Source organism: Ambystoma mexicanum, chromosome 11 (assembly GCF_040938575.1).
Source record: "Ambystoma mexicanum isolate Mex_15411 chromosome 11, UKY_AmexF1_1, whole genome shotgun sequence".
Lineage (NCBI taxonomy): Eukaryota > Metazoa > Chordata > Amphibia > Caudata > Ambystomatidae > Ambystoma > Ambystoma mexicanum.
Window position 1 is genome coordinate 1,070,193,090 of NC_090934.1, and position 19,923 is coordinate 1,070,213,012.

Sequence of the window (19,923 nt, forward strand, 5' to 3'; positions counted from 1 at the left end):
AATGGCCTGCTGGAAGCGTGAAGGCACAGTATATAAATAATCCACTTCCATGAAATCAATATACCATCAAAATAATGCCAAACCAAAAATGATTCCTTCGCCGCTGTTGATTTCACCTCTGTTAAGGCTCCATTCACTTCACTGCATATCAGTGATCGCCTGTAGTATCATTCACAGGATTCCATCGCAGTGACCTCATTTGCCAAAGTTGCGGGGCGCTGAGTGTCGGGTCAGCAAAACTCATCCCCGCTAAGGCACTCCCACCATATTAGTTGAAGTCAGCTGTACCCTGCTTGAATTGCTGCAGCGGTCAGCCGCATCTTCAAGGCCTCACATAGTGACATAGCAATGCATCAAGTTCCGGGTCAGCTGATCTGAGTCCCAAAGGTCCTTTACTCGAAAGGGACCACATAATACGCCAGATGAAGATGCCGTGGAAGGTAGGGATAATAGGAATAAACGTTCCAATTACGAAAACGATGCATGAAATGACCCGAAGATGGCGAGGGAGACATTCCAAAGTGTATGTTTAAAAGTTAACTAAACATTTAGTCTGCACCATTTTATATCATATGAAGTAAAAATGAAATAAAATAAACGTCTCAAAAGGTGTAAATAACTCAAGCGGGGCTAATGGGGGAGGCTAGGAAATCATTGATTGGAGGCAACAGGAAGTGAAACTTTCTTGTGTTGCTCCAGCCAGTGCATGGCTTGCCCAGGATCAGGAGTGCTCTTTTCCCCATCTGGCAGCACAATAGTAAAGACATTATTTTTATTTAAAAAGGCCTATAAGTGAAGTTGCCTGGCCAAATCTTTGACATCCTGAAATTATTTCCTCAATAATAAGATCTCTCTGGGATAATCAGGGTAAATAAAAACAGCTTTACCTTTAAAAGTGGCTTTCCCTTTCAGTCTGGCAGTAGCCATCAAATTCTCCTTAGATTTCTGATTCTGAAAAGTCACAAGGATGTGTCTTGCTTTAGTTCCCACACCTTTACCAATTCTGTAGGCATTATCTATGTCCACCGGAGAACTCAAATCACAATTGAAGCTATCCTTGAATATTTTCATGGTCAAAGATGTTAAATCTTCCTCACCAGCACAGTCCTCCACACCAACCAGTCCGATGTTTTTAGCCCTCAGCCTCATTTCCAGCCCCAGACGCATTTCTTTCTCTTTCTGTAAATCTGTCTTCAAGTTGTTGTGTGCTTGAAAGATGCCCACAATTTCAGTGCTCATAGATCTAGATGACTTTTCTAAAGCAGTTACTCTGCCATCAAGCTGACCTGTTTTTGAATTGAGATCAGATAAAGTGAGCTTGACTTCACAGACATCCTGGGCCACCTGAAGAAGGATTTTTTAGATATACAAGATGCTTGGGGTATCATCCATTTCCCCAACCTGCTCCTGGCTTGACTACGGCGTTCCTGACAAGCTGCAATCAAGCAGACATCCATGTATGCATGACCTTGTGCTTAATCTAGTAAGTACGAAATAACACTTTCACCGACCAATTTAACGTTACCACTAAATGTGATGGCCCTTTGGCGACTTATATACTATATAGTAATCCATGCCATTACAGGTAAACTGGGATCGCCCAGCTGATGTCTGACATTGGATTATCCAAAGACTATTGCGAATAGCACCCACTTCTGGTTACTAAGTGAGTGCATCTCTCGCTTCTGGTCACGTGGAGTAATCACGTGACCAGATTACCATAGTGACGCTGCCGCATCCGGAAGTACGTTTCTGTAATATTCTATTTCGCCTGTAGGCGCCAATTCAAAATGTGATACAATCTAGTGATGAACTACTGTGTGTTCAATGCGTATAGCATACATGCTGCACATGTATGTTTAGAACATGATGTTCAGTCGGAGAAATATTAAAAGGCAACAAGTGTGTATATCTCTATGAGCAAGTGTGTTGGCGGAAATTTGTTCTCAAAAGGCTGTTGGCTGCTCAGATGGTGTGTTGTTTTTGTAGTTCTCACTTATGTGTTAACATATCATATGCACATACAATATGATTTTTTTGTGGATGACACACATCTCTGGCATGTATTATTTGCATGTAGTTTTCTTTGGCTTGCTTAATAAATACAGTATCTCAAATACTTATAAGACATCTCTTGGTCTATCACTTAGGAAAATGAATGCAACTAGTGAGGGCACTGTTTCATGGTTCAGTCGGCACTGGAAAAGGATGCAACAATCCACATGCCATAGCATGTGAGGATTTGGAACAAGCACACACAGCACAGGTGCCTATACATGTCGATGCCTCCTGTTTGAGTTTGGGCAACCAACACCATTGCTGCAACAAGTCAATGGTTTTAGCCAACGCAAAAAATGACCTGCCATTTGGTCATCAAGGCACCATTTTATTGCTCTTTGGTGTGTATCGGTGTCATGGAGGTACAGGCGACCTTGTTTACAAGAGCGCAGGAGTGCACAGAGCAGACAAATGTGTAGAACGGATGAGTGAATAGAGCAGATGAGTGTATTGAGCGGATGAGTGTATTGAGCGAAGGACTGTGTAGAACAGATGAGTGCATAAAGCAGATGAGTGCGTGGAAAGGACAAGTGCATAGAGCGGATGAGTGCGTGGAGCGGATGGGTGCGTGGAGCAGATGGGTGCGTGGAGCTGATGGGTGCATGGAGCGAATGGGTGCGTGGATCGGATAGGTGCTTAGAGCGGAGGCGTGAGTAGAGCGGATGATTGCGTTGAGCCGGTAGATGCACAGAGCGGATGAGTGCGCAGAGCGGAAGGATGCTTAGAGCGGACAAATGTGTAGAGCGGACGAGTATGTAGAACGGACGAGTGCATTAGAGCAGACGAGTGCATAAGAGCGGACGAGTGTATAAGAGCGGACGAGTGCGCAGAGTGGACGAGTGTGTAAGAACGGAGGAGGTGTAGAGCGGATTAATGCGTAGAGCGGACTAGTGTGTAGAGCGGACGAGTTGTATGGAGTGTGTAAGAGCGGGCGAAGGCATAGAGCGGGCGAGGGCATGAAAAGAGCAAGTGCATGGAGCGGTTGAATGCGTGGAGCGGACGAGTCCCTCGAGCGGACGAGTGCATAGAGCGGACGAGTGCATAGAGCGGATGGAGCGGGTGAAATATGTAGATGGAACGAGGGCCATATGTGGATGGAAGGGGGACGTATGTGAATGGAATGGGGATGTTTGTGGATGGAACGGATGAAGCATGTGGAAGGTACTGGTGTAATATGTGAAAGGTACGGGTGAAATATGTGGAAGGTACGGGTGTAATATGTGGATGGGGTGCATAAAACAACTGAGAATTCACGGAAATGATCGGAGTACATGGAACAGATCCGAGTGCATGGAACGGATTGGAGTGCGTGAAACGGACTGGAGTTGCATGGAACGGACTGGAATGCATGGAACGGCCTGAAATGCATGGAACGGATTGGAGTGCGTGGAGCAGACTGGAGTGCGTGAAGCGGACTGGAGTGCATGGAGCAGATTGGAGTGCATGGAGCGGACTGGAGAGCGTGGAGCGGACTCGAGTGCATGGAGCGGACTGAGTGCATGGAGCAGACTGGAGTGCATGGAGCGGACTGGAGTGCATGGAACTGATTAGAGTGCATGGAACTGACTGGAGCGCATAGAAGTGTGCGACATACATGGAATGGTTTGGAGTGCATGTAACATTTGAAAGAACATGTAAACCATCACATCACATCACCATGCATACTCTCTTCTTTACACCACCATTCAACTAGAACACAGAGATACCATGACACCATTCGGTATAGCTGTTCTCAGACCAACATCAGCCACATACTCCACATCACTCTAACTAAACACTGCTGGATTCACACCCTCCAGCCAGGCGTTCTCCTCAGGCCTAACGCAGCCAGAACCGGTCTGGATAAAACCTGCCAGAACGAACACATACTCTTGATCTCTCAAACACCACACCTACCGCTATGAAGCAGCTAATACACGAATGCCACACCAGCTGCACACATATCCGGTGCGCACACGCACCTTTGACTCTCTCTACTCTCTCTATTGACTTGAACTTTGGTTCCCGAGGGCATTCAACCTACCAGCGCCTTGAGACCATACCAATGGTACATAAGGCGCTATATAAATGCAAAGTAACACAACATAACATAACATAACAAGGTAAGCCTCCATGGGGAATAAGATAAACAAGAGGTCTCTAAAGAGAAGCAGTCGCTGCCCACCGTTTGATTCCATCCTTAAATGGTAAACGGGCTGAACAAAGGCAAAGACCCGTAGAGGATCTAGAATTCTCAGTTATATCCACTTCTCATTGTCGTCCAGATCGTGACATCTAGAAAGGGAATCGGTTTTGGTGTGTGCAACTCCAGGACGGAAGGTGCTTTGTAATTGTAAGCAGAAGAGAAAATATGCAGCTGGGCTTGGCGAGGGTTCGAATATTGAGCTGAACGTAAACATGTAGAGAGGAAGATGTACACGTCATCTCTAGTGCCCACCAACTCACCTTAGTCATATTGGAAGAACAACAGAAAGGCACTATGCATGACACCTGGTATAGTCCAAATATTGCATTGAAGATATGAAAGACGTTATGCACTCAGACAACCGTATCGAATGTACCCTATAAACATACTTAAACAATAAAGGTGTGCCTGAAGGTACAAAGTAACTGAACATGCAAATACGAAGAAATCATATACACTGAGAAGATAAGTCAGAAGAGATGCAGTAGATATACATACACAGAAACGCAAGGTAGATGAGACATATGGAAGCTTGCTGCAGCTGAAAATATAACATGGGTAAAGCGGCCATGATGAAAAGATGGAAGTTGACTCTGTATAAATAATAAGCAAGAAGCCTGAAGGAGAGAGACCAAGGCTGCAGAAGCTCAGATGCACTGGAAAACTGCTTAATGGAAAGAACAAAGAATATCTGTTTGGCTTGTTGCAAGGCACAATAGGAGTTGAAGAAAATCAGCTACATAAGCATGGCATATTTCTCTTAGATTAAGTAAAGGAGTGAACATGTGCAAGTGCAAAGTATTGAACAATCAAAGATGCAGAAGGATTATGCAAGACAGAGCAACCAAGTCTCCAGAGGACAAGAGGAATAATAGCACCCCGTATAATTGAATTAAATATCACTAAATAAAAGGTCAGAATGGACAAAGTCATGGTCTCCTCACATGTGGTACAAGACTGGAAAACAAGGCCTATTCATTAAGCTCCAGATAAAGGTAGTGTTGTACCCTCCCTCCTTCGCAAAGTCCAGAGGAAGAAAACAGTCAGCAAGGTGAACTACAAAGAAGAAGCCTAGGCTTACGGCCGAACCGATGAGAGATGGTAGGCTAATTGTCTAAGTGGGCAGAGCTCTGACGTTCCCCGCACCTGGGTTTCGTTTTGCTTGTGTGCTGCTAAAGAGCCGAATGTACAAGGTTGGGAGAGAATGCCAACCAATCAAGAGGGCCTATAGACTATACATTATTGTAGAAGGCTGTTATTCTTCTATTAATCTGTATTATACTTAGTAAGAGGTAGTTCAAGGCATGCCTACCCGATAAGGGGCAACCAATTGTGTTACGAACACTTAAATGAAATATAGGTATATATGTTCCCCTAACCAATCCCTCCTTTTACTGAAATGCATTGAGAGTGAGTGAGCTGCAATCTGTTTGTTTACCAGGTTTCCCTACTTTATTGAGCTGATAATAAAGTAGTATTTTGCCATATTCTTTGAGTCTGTCCGGTTATTTGGGTCTGACATCGTTTATTGGTAATTCCATATGGCACTTGGAACGCTCCAGGTGTTACTGCAAATTTTGGTAGCAGTGCTGATGGTTCTGATCCAGTCTCTCGGGCCTAGATCCAGACTCTCACACTTTTGATGTCTTCCACCATTAGCCAGAAGATCCTGAAGTCTCCTGTGGAGAACGGTGAATAACACACATGTGTAAACGAGATGGCTGGCAGGTGTCCCTTTGAATAAATTCCTGTATGGTCCCCTCGGGCGCCCTGTGGACTGTAGGCAAACTGGCCGATTGGGGAAGATGCGATATCGAGGGACTCGAGCTTAGCAACGGATGCAAGCAGAGCATCGAAGGTGGCAAATAAAAGGCAGGGGTTGTATCGTAAGTGTAAATATATATATATATATTGTATCAAGATCTATTTTAAGAGAAAAAGAGAGATACCTCGGTCCCTAGTCCCAAGGGGACAGAGGAACACGCATTAAACTCCAATGGGGGTATTTTTCTGAGATTCCTGGGGCAAGGCCGAGAAGAATGCATGTTAATCTCCAAAAGGGGGTAAACTGGAGATGAGCCAACTTTACTATCATACAAACTTAAAGTGCACATGTATGTAGGTTTATAAATATGTCAGTGTTAAAGTTTTGATTTGTTTAAACTAAGAGGCATAAAATGATAGTAATAATTTAGTTGGTTATTAGACTTTAAAAATCAAACAATTGACGTCAATCAGAGAACATTAGGATAAAAGGTGAGAAAAAATAGCAAGTGAAATAAGATTCCGAAAGTGTCAATAATAACATAGCAGAACAGCAAGAATCTATAGGACGATAAATGAAAGAATAAAGATAACATTATTGTATAGGCTTTAAAATTGGTTAAAGAATAGTTTTTTGGGTCACAGGCAGCGATTGATGGTGCTTGCCCGAATTGATTGTTGTGGTATAATTGATTAAAGTAAGAAAGAAATAAGAGAACCAGTAAGTATTGACAGTTAAAAAACAACTTTTAATTATAGGGGACACTCCCATGCTACAATGCAAGACATTATGTGATACACACCCAAGATCAGGAAGTACCATGCTGAGTGGGTAAAAGACTTGGCTGACAAAATGTTCATGCCGTGGCCTCAAGAAGGAGAACTATCACGTATAGTATTGCAACATATGAGAACATACTTACATGCTGCATATGTAGGGATAAAGTTACAGAAAATATTAGCCATTTTAGAGCTATGGAAAATGTATCTAAGCAAGGAAGGAGACCCGCCAGAAAAGGCTTAATCGGCAAACATGGAAAGACACAATGCCCTCAGCGCCTCTTCTTCCTTCTGAAAACAAGGATACACACACTGAGAAACAGGGATTTGATCCTTTAAAGGAGTTTAAAGCAGCAGTGGGGTATGGTAATCCGACATACGCGCCCCCCGCTTATAATAGTGAGGACAACATGGAAGAGAGCAAGTTCAGAGAACGAAAATATATGTCAGCACACAATGAATATAAAGAGCGTGATGAAAGAAGGGACATACAGATAGAGATAGAAGGAGCTAAGAGACAAAAAGAAGGGAAGGATCAAGCCAAGGAAATGACAATAGTGCAGAACTAGTGGATGGCAGGGCAGATATTACTCAAATTAGACAGAAAGGGTATCAATGATGTTATAGGGCGAGTAATAGGAGAGGAACAGGAAACCACTTGTGTATGAGCGCAATATAAATAAGATATCATATCATATCAAAAGAAGGAAAAATAACAAGAAAGGGCATGCAAAGAGGAGAAGGAAAATGAGAGGAAGCAAAAGGAAGAACGAAGAAGGTACGAAGAACAAAAGAAGAAGAGCAAATAGAGAAGAACCATGATGAACTAGAAACACAGAGATTGAAAGAACTTAGGTTACAAAGAAGGCTAGAGGAAGAATAGAAAAGGGAGATGAGAAGAAGGGAAGAAGAAATGAGAAGAAGTATGGGACAAAGGGATGATGAAATAGATCACCATGTTAATAGATGCATAGTGCCAATCGAATCACAAGAACAGGAAGAAGACAGCGGGTCACAACAGCCCCTCAGGGAGCTGAAAAGGATACTGAGAATACAGACATGGACTGATGAGCATGAGCCAAAAGGCATAGGAAAATGGATTGGCGATCTATATAGGCAAATGAGGGAGAAAGATGGTTACCAAACCAAAGGAATATTGAAGGATCTCCACTAAAGGAAACAGGAGAGAGATTTAATGACATAATGATGGACAAGCATAGAACGCTGTCCTTAAGACTAGATTTTGATGACGAGGAAAGGGACGACAGCTGTACAAGGTGGGGTCTAGTGATGTCAGACGAAGAAATGGAAGAATACGAAAGAGCATGGAGAGAAGGTGCATGCAGTTTTTCAATAGATTTGAGCATTGAAAGAGGGGTAAAGTGGTCAGATTTAGAGGACCCAAAAGAATAAACACCAGAACCAAAACCATATTCTGAATGACCACCAGCATGGTCACGCAGTTCAGGAAACCTTATGTAAATAGATTAAGGTCATTGCCAGGACGGAGATGGACAGGTGAAACTAGCCCCACCTGGAAGAGAAGGAGTGTAGGTGGGTACGATTGTGGACCAGGGTTTACACATTTCCCATTATTAGATAAAGGAGGGCGACAGCCACAAAATATACCATGGTCACACATGTGTGGAAAACACATAGTACAGGCGCATTATATATGATTTATCATATCATATCACAAATGGACAAAGGTCATTTGAAATGTAAATTACCTAGTTTGAACGCAGGTACAGGAAAATTGATTCATGCGTTTGATAGAATGACAGCGGGAATGACGCTAGAGGTGGGTGATATAAAAGGCCTACTAGCAACTATCCTAAGGGAGAGAGTGATGCGATTTGGAGAAGAGCAGGATATGCGAGTGTGACAGCACAAAACACGACACATGATGGAGCAATTGCAGAACAGAAGTGTGGAGGGCACTTAAAGTACAATATCCTGACACATCAGACATGGGTGCGATTATGACCAGCAGAATGAGTGAGGATGACGATCCTGTTGCTTTTATTAAAGAGATTCAAGAATGTTGGCGTCTTGAGAAGAGGGAAGAGTAGGATATAAAGTTGGCCTTATTTTATCATATTTCATGTCAAAGATTGCCCGAGCCAGTGCAACGGCAGATGAAAAAACAGGTAGGGATGGCAGCGAAGCCATGGCCAGAAATACAGTTGACTATTGTACATCAGTGTTGATTGTTACAAGAGAAGAATAAGAAGAAAGCTGAGAGTAGAAAGCAGGAGGAAGCAAAGTTAGCTCAGAAAAAAAGTGTACACATTTGCTATAGAAGCAGCAGTATTGACAAGTGGTGAAGGTTTGGCAACATGAGAGTTACAGCCAGCACAGCCAAGTAATGTAGGCTATCCTATAGATCAAGGTGGGTACAACTTCTGGCCAAGAGGTAGAGGTAATGGACCAAGAGGAAGAGACAGATTTCAAAACCCTCAAGAGAGAGTAGGATTTAATGGAGGACAGCTGCAACAATGCAAGAATTGTGGGAGAATAGAACATATGGCCCGAACGTGCAGATGTAGAGGGGGCATGCAGCTGAACTGGCAAGCTCCAAGACGGGGTTTTCTCCACAGTATAATACAGTACCGCAGGAGTACTATGCCCAAGATCACACCCAGAATCAGACACTTGTGTGGCAAATACAGCAAGCGCAACAAGTTCTGTTGCAATCATAATCACCACAAGTGCAACCACAGTAAGTGCCTATGGAAACACAAGTACAGACTCAGCCAGCACAGACACAACAAGCAATGATGCCACAATGGAATGTGCATACAGGAGCCCCACAGGCATCTACACCTAGGATAGGGAGTGTGACCATGGTAAGAGGCAATCCTTTCACGGGTACAGGGATGGATTAATATCCTCAATAGGAAAGCCCACAATGCGACGGGATGTGTTCAGTACTATCAGTGACACCACACTACCAAGAGGAACCGAGGGTCAGGATAACAATAGAAGGCAAGACATTTTTGTTTCTTGTACATATTGAAGCGACTCATTCCTGTGTTCGAGATGGCAAGTACCCAGTGTCTGGCATTGCCATGAATGCACAGGGAATCTCTTGGGCTTTGAGTTTAGTCCCTTTTACTGACTTTCTATAGGAGAACATGATTTGTCTATGCCACTATTGTATTCCCGGCAGACACAAGTTAATATAGTAGGACGTGACTTTATGACAAAACTAAACATGACTATGAGCCTCATCACAAGTCCAACTGTAATCTAGCGCAATCACTGCTGGGTGGTAATGGTGCTACTGCTGGGTTTTGCAGCAGAATTAGCACTGGATCACAGCCTTGCACGAAGGTGCCCCAAATTCCGGCACTAACGCTATTAGCTGCCTGCGGAAATGGAGCCAAAACAAGGGCATACTTACAAGAAAGCGACGCTAATAGCGCTACCGCCTGTGATCCATGCGCTATACAGCACCGGCAGAAAATGAGTCACCACTGGAACGGGAAGCATCGCAGTGGGCATTTTGAAAAATATAATACATTAAATTAATATCTCCACTTCCTGCAGCCATCCAGTCCTGGCAAGCATCAATAATGTCTCAGGAGAGGATAAGAAGCAAGGTGGCTGAAAATCGCCTTCGCACACCAAAATTCAGCAAGGGTGAGCTTGTACTCACGGATGAGGTAAACTCACACTGTGATGAACTGTATGGCAGTCGCCAACGCAAGGCCACTGGGCAGCGAAGAACGGCCATATGGACTACCATCTCCCAGAAGGAGAGAGCAGTATCCAGCATGCACCGTCATAGCTCTCAACTCACCCGCTTTTGGCGGGTGTCACCCGCCTTGTAAAGGGCTGCCTCACCCGCCAAGCCACCTGCACGCCCATTCATTTCAATGGGCGTCTCACCCGCCAAAAACAAAATCGGGTGATTTCACCCGCCTTTGCGAGACAAATGGTTGAGAGCTATGCACCGTGACAGAGAGGACTGTCGCAAGCGGTGGAATGACCTGAGGGTCAGAGTGCCAAGCGTGCCGGGAGAAGAAATATAGCATTGTGCTGGACCTTCAATGGATAGATGGAGTAGGAAGTGTGGAAGCAGTTAGTCAATGCCCCCTAATGAATGCACAGGTGGCATTGCAGCATAAGATGTCCAAGTTGACAGGGACACAAGTTAGCTGACACAGAAGCTGGGCAAGCCAACAGGCAAAGTGACAGGGTGGAACATCAGCCACTCTCCACATCAACCATGGGTCAGTTCTCCAAGGGCACCCCTGAGGCCCACTGCAGCAGGAAGGTTAGGCAAGTGAACCAAACTAATGCCATGGACACCACACCACCACTGGCGCATCTTGTGCCAGTGGGATTGAGGTGCTTGAGCGACCACAACATCGTGCACCAGTCACACCAGCATGTTGCCGACCCAGTAGGCCTGCCCCATGATTGCACGGCAGACAAGACACAGGGAAGTACATGTCCCACACCGACATGTGCACAGCCTGCCAATCACTGTGTACCACAGAGCAGCCCGGCTGACTGCACAGCAGTTCCCCATGGAGCCATGACAGTGCCATGGACTAAGCCACCCCCCCATGTGAGTGCCACCCGGGCAAGGGATGCAGAGTCATCAAGGAGCCCAAGCATGCATGCCGGACATAAGCTGCCCCAGCATGGACACCGTGACTTACCCACACACAGGCCAAAGACCAACAGGCCATAGCCCACACATCCATCGATACAAGCAACCCCATGATGCTGGGCCCACATGCATTCCCCCATGACCAACCATGCCCATTTTCCCATATGCGCGGGGTCACACTATGTACCATAGCAATTGTGCCTTGTATGCCAACACACGCAGTTGAACCATACCTGACAACATTTCCTATGTCCCCTACAGGCACTCACGCATCGCCAGAGGCATCAGAGGAGGAGGAGGAGGATGATGCCGGCCCATCAGAGAGCACTGCTACCAAGTCCCTCAACGTCTGCCACCACCACCACACAAAAGCCCACACCAAACGTTATGTCCCCGCATGTAATGCCACACCAGAGCAGGGCCAAGGCAACACCCACTCCACAGGCCACCAGGAGCAGTGTACAGCACACTGCACCCACTCCCACAGACGGAGGTCCTGACACTGAGGCGACACCTGCTTCCAGGTTGACTGAGGAGCTACAGGGGGACACCAGCCCGTGACATCACATGCCAAAGAGCCACACTCCCTGCAGAGCCCTCCACGCCACCAACACCAGGACTCCACGGAGTACCCTCCACGCCACCAGCACCACCACTCCCCAGAGAACACTCCAGGCCACCAGCGCACCCATATACCTGAGCCGAACGTGGAAACTCCCCTAAATGACAACCCTGCTTTCTGTCCTGAGCGAGTGCAGAGCCCCTCAACACCACAGGACACTTCTACATGCAGCATGCTGATGCTGCAGCTCAAGGACATGGAGTACAGACAGCGCGAGATGGAGGATTTTGGCTGCACCCACAATGCACACCTGCCGGCAATCAGGGACAGCATCCAAGGGGCCACCTGCAGCGTTGTGCATGCCCGAGATGCAAACACGTCCGCCCTTACACTCTATGCCCATACGCCAGAGCACAGAGGTGCAACAGCAGCAAAACATGTGGACGTGCTCCATCCTATCCATATCATACACACCCACAGAGGGGTCACAGCAGGGCACCCAGTGGCGACAGTCAGCATGCTTTCTGTGCCCAAGATCACCAGGGGCCAGCAGGGATGCAAAGAGGCCACAGCTGTGATACACTCTGGGATTTTGATTTCCTTGAGTGGCCATGCTGTGGAGTTGGTGGTGGGAGGAGGAGGATAGTGTGATGGGGAGTTGGTGGTAAGAGGGGGATAGTTTAATGGGGAGTTGGTGGTGTCAGTGGGAAGGGGGACAGTGTGATGGGGAGTTGGTGGTGGGAGGGGGTTAGATGGGACACTTCATTCTATAAAAACCATTAAAATTCATCAATCCAAGGACATTCCTGATTGTGTCATTGTCGTGTTTATTGATTGGTGGGGTGTCACACAGTGGTGCATGGCTCGTGCCATGTATGTCAGAAGAAATTGTCTATCAGTGCCTGGTGTGCCATTCTCCAAATCTTCACGTCTTCTCTGGCAATGTGTGCATTTGCCTCTTCCACAGGCACTGCATTCTCATCCTCTAGGGGTGGCATGTCCACGTCAGGGGGTAGCAGAACATGTCTCATCAGGAAAATATTGTGCAACATTGCACACACTAGCACAATTTTCCCAACTTTCTCTGGAGTGTACATCAGGGCTCCACCGGTATGGTCGAGGTAGTGGATATGTGCTTCAGGAGGCCGAAGGTACAGTGTACAGCGTGGTGCTGGACGTACACAATATCAGGTCAATCGGCTACTTGAGCATGTAGATGGACAATCATTTCACGGCACATGTCTATTCATGCAGTGTCAATCTTGCCATGCATTGTTCGTGCTGCGAATGCACCCTGTTCCCTTTGAGGCTTGTGTTATGTAGGGTGTCTATCTGTGACATGTCCAGCAGACATGGTGGCTGTCATGTGGATGTCTATTTACACCGTGTATGGGGCATGATGCTGGGTTCCCCATGGATCCTCCCTGGGCATCTGGTGGCAACGGGGGGCTTTGTGGGCTGGCCGCACAAGGGTGCATGGCCGTGGCACTGACAGGGATGTTGTGCTGTGTGGGATGTTGGCCATTTGTCTGCATTGCTTTGGTGGCTGCATGTTGCGTTGTGGTACTTGTAGTCATGTTGGTGTATTTGGTTGATACTGTATGTGTACTGCTGCTTTTCCATGCAGGTAAGCCAAACATGTGCATGCTTGCTGGTATGTACTGTGATGTTGGTGCTGAAGGTGGTCAAGTGTGGATTTCATATTCGCTTGTCATGCAAGCCTTTGTGTTGTCATTCAAACCCCTCACCCCATTTATGCATGTGACCCACAGCGCATGTGTGCTAGCTTTTCTACTCACCCACTATCCATCTTCGTTGTCCTCTGTGCATCTCCATCTATCATGGCAGTGTGCTGTTCTGTAGGATCATGGCATCATGGGTGGAACTAGGGTAGTGGGCACATCAATGGGTGATGATGAGGTTGGGGTTGCAGGTCACATGCACATTCATGGAGTGGTTGTGCCTTCAGTTTCAGTACACCACTTCATAGGCCTGGGGCGCCACCAGCACAAACAGTCAAGGGCAGTGATCACATTTGGCATTTGGGCAATAGCATAGAACTGTGCCTTCATGGCACTGACCTGGGTTGGGGTGGTAGGCAGTGAGATGTGACGTTGCACTTGCTGCAGGAGGCCTTCAAGCACCTTGGCCTGCACTGCGCAGAATGTGAGCTGTGCCATGCCGTGCAGAGTTTCCATTTCCAAGGAATTGTAGGACGGGCACTAGTTTCAGCAGTGGGGGCTGTAGGGTAAGCATGGTATCAAGCAGTAAAGACAGATAAAAGTAATCACAGTTCAAGGGTGTTTATCGGCCTTCAATGGGTTGGATGAAAGCCTAACTAACCCTAAATCTAAGGATGGGAGCAAGCTACAACCATCAAAGTAAAAATAACACAGTCCTAGTGGAGTCTTGTCGAAATAAAAAGGGCCTATACTAATAAACCTATTGCCAATCCTCCTACATACAAATGCTGTGGGAAAATGATGTATATAAAAGAAAAAGTGTTGAAGAAACAATATGTCAGGACAGATGAGTGATAAGCTCCCCTTCCCCATATTTCAGTACGGGACAAGGCATCACACTTGAGCTTGGCACACACTCTAGCTTCTTTGCACACCAGGATGCAGTTCAAAAATCAAAATGCACCTCCTGCAATAAAGTCTGTTGTTCTCCACAAGTCTCTCGCTCACAGAATGTCACGGGTTACCAAAACAATACTTAAAATTTTCTCTCCTCAAAAGTTCACTGTCATTCATTTTCAGGTACAACATTCACTTTGGGTCTCCTCAGCCTGGCTTGGACCCTCTTCTTACACAATGTCTCAACGGGTCTTCCTCGATCGGGCTCGGACCCCTTTTTGGCAACTCAAAGACATGGGTTCGGGCCTTGGTAGGGTTCACTGTAATGAGTAGTTACCTTATATCGAAGACTTTTGATTGTGCAAAGGATTTTTCTCAGGCCCTCGCATGACCACTTCGAATTTCTGGTATCCGATTTTCATCTGCAATGTTGCTATTCAAATATGAACGTTTTTCGCTGCTGTGTTTCATTGTAAGACCCCTTTTTCCAGAGACCTTCGATTGAGCACATATGCAGTGCCGGACCACTCTGCAAACTTGTATCTTTTGTTTCCCTCATAAAACTTTTAACACACTTAGCACTTTTCCATATTTTACTTGAGTCTTTCATCAAACGCTTCAAAGTTCGCTCTCTGAGGATACATTGTCGCCGCTCGTAACCTTAATTTAAACACAGACCGGTCTTGTACAGTTCCTGCCGACTCATCGGCTGTGTTGAAGGTTCTGTTTTCGGCTTTGATCCAAGAGCCAAGGACGATACCACAGCAGCTGTTGTTTCTCCCTGATTCGGCCAGTCATGCAGGAGGGCCTTTCATGTGGGGAAGTTCAATGGAGATCAGGTGTGAGTCTTTAACAGTGATTGCCTGACTCTGCCTGACCATGGTAATGGGACTGGTCCGATAGATTGTTCGAGTACTAGTCGGTTTTCTCCCAGAGTGGGCTGTCTGTGTAGCAGTGTTCGTGTAGGGGAGGAGTTACAGTCCCAAGATATCCTACCTGGTAGGATGGGTCAAAGGGATTATGGGGGGGTACTGCATCTTGCCATAAGGTGTCCCACTCCCACTCCCCGAGGACCCCCCCATCCAGGTGATGGTTCCGCACTAGTCAACTCCCAGTGTCTGGATCCAAAGGCAATGGCTGTGCCCTGGCCACCTGAGAGAGAGACCCCCAGGGACTAGCGGGTGAGACACCTTCTGGTTTCTCACAGGGCACAGCTGTCCGGATGTTGATCCTGTTTCCTATGTCGTCCTGTATTGTGGTGAGCAGCTCTGTTATGGTCTCACTGTTGAGGCGGTACAGGGTGACCAACTGGCTGTCGTGAGGGTCCAGGGTGAGGGTGGGACACTGGGGATCGGGGCATGTCTTGCTAGGCCTCTCCTCCTCCTGCCCACCTCCCATACTCTCTATGCCCTTTCCTGGTTGTCCAGCTTCTCTACTGCCAAGCGCAGCATAAGCTGCCTGTCCCAGCTCACAGTGGCTAGTGGCAGCATGGTGTTGGAAACAGTGTTTGGGGTAGGGGTGTGCCTCACTTAGCCCTCTGTGGTGGTTTGGGATCACCTGTGGCTTCACTTCAGGTGCCTGTCTTCCTTTACCTTCAGCTGGAGGTAACTGTGCTTTGTTTTTGGCAGAATTAGTGCCGGTTTTCGGTGCTAATACCACCGGACATGGACTTGTGATGTGGCTGTGTCTGCGTCTCGTGTGGCTGGCTGTAATTGCGCTGGATGTAATTGCATCTGATGTAATAGTGCCAGCTGATTTTCCTGTCTGTTTTATTTGCGCCAGCTCATGATCCAGCAGAGTGGTATTGGCAGTGCTAATTCCATTACCGCAGCTTTTAAGGCTTATCGCTGGACTTGTGATGAGGCCCTATACCTTTTACTAACAAATGCACAGGGTGTTACACTCCAGGGATACATTACCTAAATGTAAGAGAATTTATAGTAGCATTTGCAGGCCAAAAAGCATTACAAGGTGTCCCAATGGATACAGAAGGTTTACGTATGGAGAAATATTTTGTTGACAATACTTCCCAGACTGGTAGGTAAATTGTTGAGAATACCTGACAAAGGTATGTTTAGGCCAGAAATACCTATGGGTGATGAGGAAGGACAGCTTATACCCCAAGAACTAGAGGCATTAGTAGTAAGAGTGGAAAGGGTGGTCGTTCATGGGACAGATAATTGATGGAAGAGGATGGAGAGCAGTAATAGCTCTTGGTGAAGGATGCAGACTAACATATTTGACAGATGAAGAATTGTTCAGGGATGATTATTCAGATGATGAATTAGTATTCTTTATAAGTCTCACTTGTTGGAATAAAGTCGAAAATAGAGAAATACCACAGAGAATGCAATTCTGCAGGAAGATTTAGAAAGATTGCCAAGCATCTGATGGACCAGTAGTCCATATGATGTGGGTTTACTGACTGGAGCTTGAACAGGTAAAATTAAGCTCAACCCAGGAGAAATTTTGCCACAAGCAAAACAGTATCCCATGTCCAGACGAGCAAGCAAAGGTATATTTGAAACAATTTCCACTTTAGTATAGCAGGGAATATTGGTGCCATCGGAATTCCCATGTAACACGGCTGTGTACCCAGTGATGAAATCAACAGGGGGTTGTGGAGAATTATTCAGGATCTAAGCCCCCCCCCAAACAATATTGAAGATTTTCCTCTGGTTCCGAATCCAGCTACGATATTATGCAACATCCCAGCTAAAGCCAAATATTTTACAGTGATAGATTTAAAATATGCCTTCTTTTCAATTACCCTTCATGAGGACTCACAAGATTTGACCTTGTTTTTTTTATATAAACCTGTAACGAAAACATACAAGAATACCTCCGAGGTAATGTTAGCCCCCCTCAATCTTTAATAGGCTCCTACAGATGGACCTAGATAATGTACAACTTGACAGCAAAATAATTCAGTATGTAGATTATATATTAATGTGCATGAGACAGAAGAAAAGTGCAGAAAAGATTCAGTTCAACTAATGACTATATTAGCAGAGAAAGGATACAAGGTAGACAAAGATAAATCACAGTATTGTCAGAAAGAGGTCCTGTACATAGGAAAGCTAAACTCTCAAGAAGTGCAGAAAAGTGACACATGAGAGAGCAGAAGTGATCATGAAAACTCCAACACCTGTGACAGAGAGGGAAATGCAACAATTTTTAGGCCTATGTAATTATTGCAAGGCCTGTGTTTTTGATTATAGTACATATATTCAAGCACTTTTAAATGGGCTATAGGAAGCACAGATTGGCAAAAGCAAGATAACATGGACAGATGAGATGACTGAAAAGTTTGCAGAATTAAAAAGGGTGACTTGTACATCCCCTGTTTTAGGGATTCCAGATTATAACAAAGAATTGTACCTATTTTCACTTTAAAATGGAGAGGTAATGACAGCAGGACATATGCAGAAGATGGCATTAGGACATGCACATAGACCATTAGCCTACTATAGTGGGATTTTAGACCCCTTAATGAAAGGACATTATCCTTGCGATCATGCGCTAGCTGCTGCTGCTTTCACAATTGAAAAAGCTGCAAGTATTCCAATGGGGTGTTCAACGACGTTATTTGTTGAGCATTCCTTATTCGCCATTTTGGAGAAACCCAAAAGTACATTAACTACACAAAGAGCATCTGGGTATGAAGTGATTATTTCAAACCCAACAATCAAAATGTTAGATGTAGAGTAGTGAATCCAGTGACATTCATGGCAGAACCAATAGGTAAGGAACGCTATGTACATGACTGCACAAAGTTTACTGAGTTCTTGGACGATATTCTCCATGTCAGAGAAAATGCTCTTGAAGGGCGGGAAATCCTATTCATTGATGGTTCTTCAAAAATTGACCAAACAACAGGAGAACTACATACTGGATCAGCAATAGTAAAGTTAAACGGTGATGGTGAATTTGAGGTAGTGGCAAGTGCGAGACTGCCTTCACATTGTTAAGCACAGGCTGCAGAATTAGTGGCACTTATCGACACACTCTAAAGACATGAGAATGAGGAAGTGACAGTATACTCTGACTCTGCCCATGTGACGTCAACAGTACACGCAGAATTGTCATGCTAGAAGAACGGACGGGGGTCCTTCCTCCAGACGGCACACAAGTGCAACATGCGTCTCTATTGGATAAACGTATTAAGGTACTAAAGCTCCCATTGCCTATCGCTGTGGTGAAATGCACAGCTCATACTAAGAGGGCAGACATGATTTCTCAGAGTAAAAAACCTGCAGGTGTTGAAGCGAAAAGGGCAGCATATTCCCCAAATATTTCTGATTTTGAAGTAGAAACTGTTAAACAAATGTCAGAACGATGTATGATGGTGATGGAACGTTTTAATATGTTATCCATTATACAGTTAATTAAACTACAAGGTCAAGCATCACAAGAAGACTTATGAAAGAGACAGGGGTGTTCTTTATCCCCCACTGGGATTATATGGAGACAGGACAGCACTGGAAAGCCAGTTATACCGCTAGCATTATTGAAGGTGGCGCTGGAGCAGCTTCACTACCCTGTGCACACAACCAGAGAGAGTCTTGCTGCAATGATTGCAGAAGATTGGTTTTCACCAAATTTGTTAGAACACATGGCACAGTTTATTGTGTACGGCATTGTATGGCAGAAGTTCACAGTCGGTCACACCTTACGAACAGTGAGAGGAGCAATTCCCAGACCCGATGGTCCTTTCCAGCCTCTACATATAGATTATGTGGATATGTAACAAACATACATTGTTACAGATATATTAGTGGTAGTGTGTCCCTTTTCCAGATGGATTGAGGCAGGTCCATGTATGAACCCCAATACCACATTTGCTGCCTTTTTCTCGTACTGTCATGACCCTCGCCCAAAACCCCCTCTGGCAAACCCATTGGCCAGGTGGAGTCAGGACTCGGGCCTCTAGAGCCAGGCATTCCTCGCCAAAGCCCTCTTGGGGCCACTCCTGGCACCTATGGCACCAGGCTCATACACCATGAGAAACATGTGCGTGGGAACTACTTATTGTGTTGCCAGCCAACATGGAGGCATCCACGTAGCTTGATTCCCAGGAACCAAGCTATGCGGTCTAGTGTTTGGGGTGTGGTAGCCTAGGGACTATTTTACCTGGACTATTTTGTTGGGGCAATTTAAACCACACCCGAGCAAGACAACACGCTTCGCGTTACTTTGCAGCTTGCAGCGTCACGCTCACCGTGTCCAGCTATTCCCTCGAACCTCGGAAAAGCAGAACCTGCAAGGAGACAAAAGGAACATCATTAGCAGCAGCATCTTACCTGCAGTCTTCATCTTAACCACTTGCAGCTTCTGAGAACAGCTTCCTTGAATCAGCACGCCTACCGGA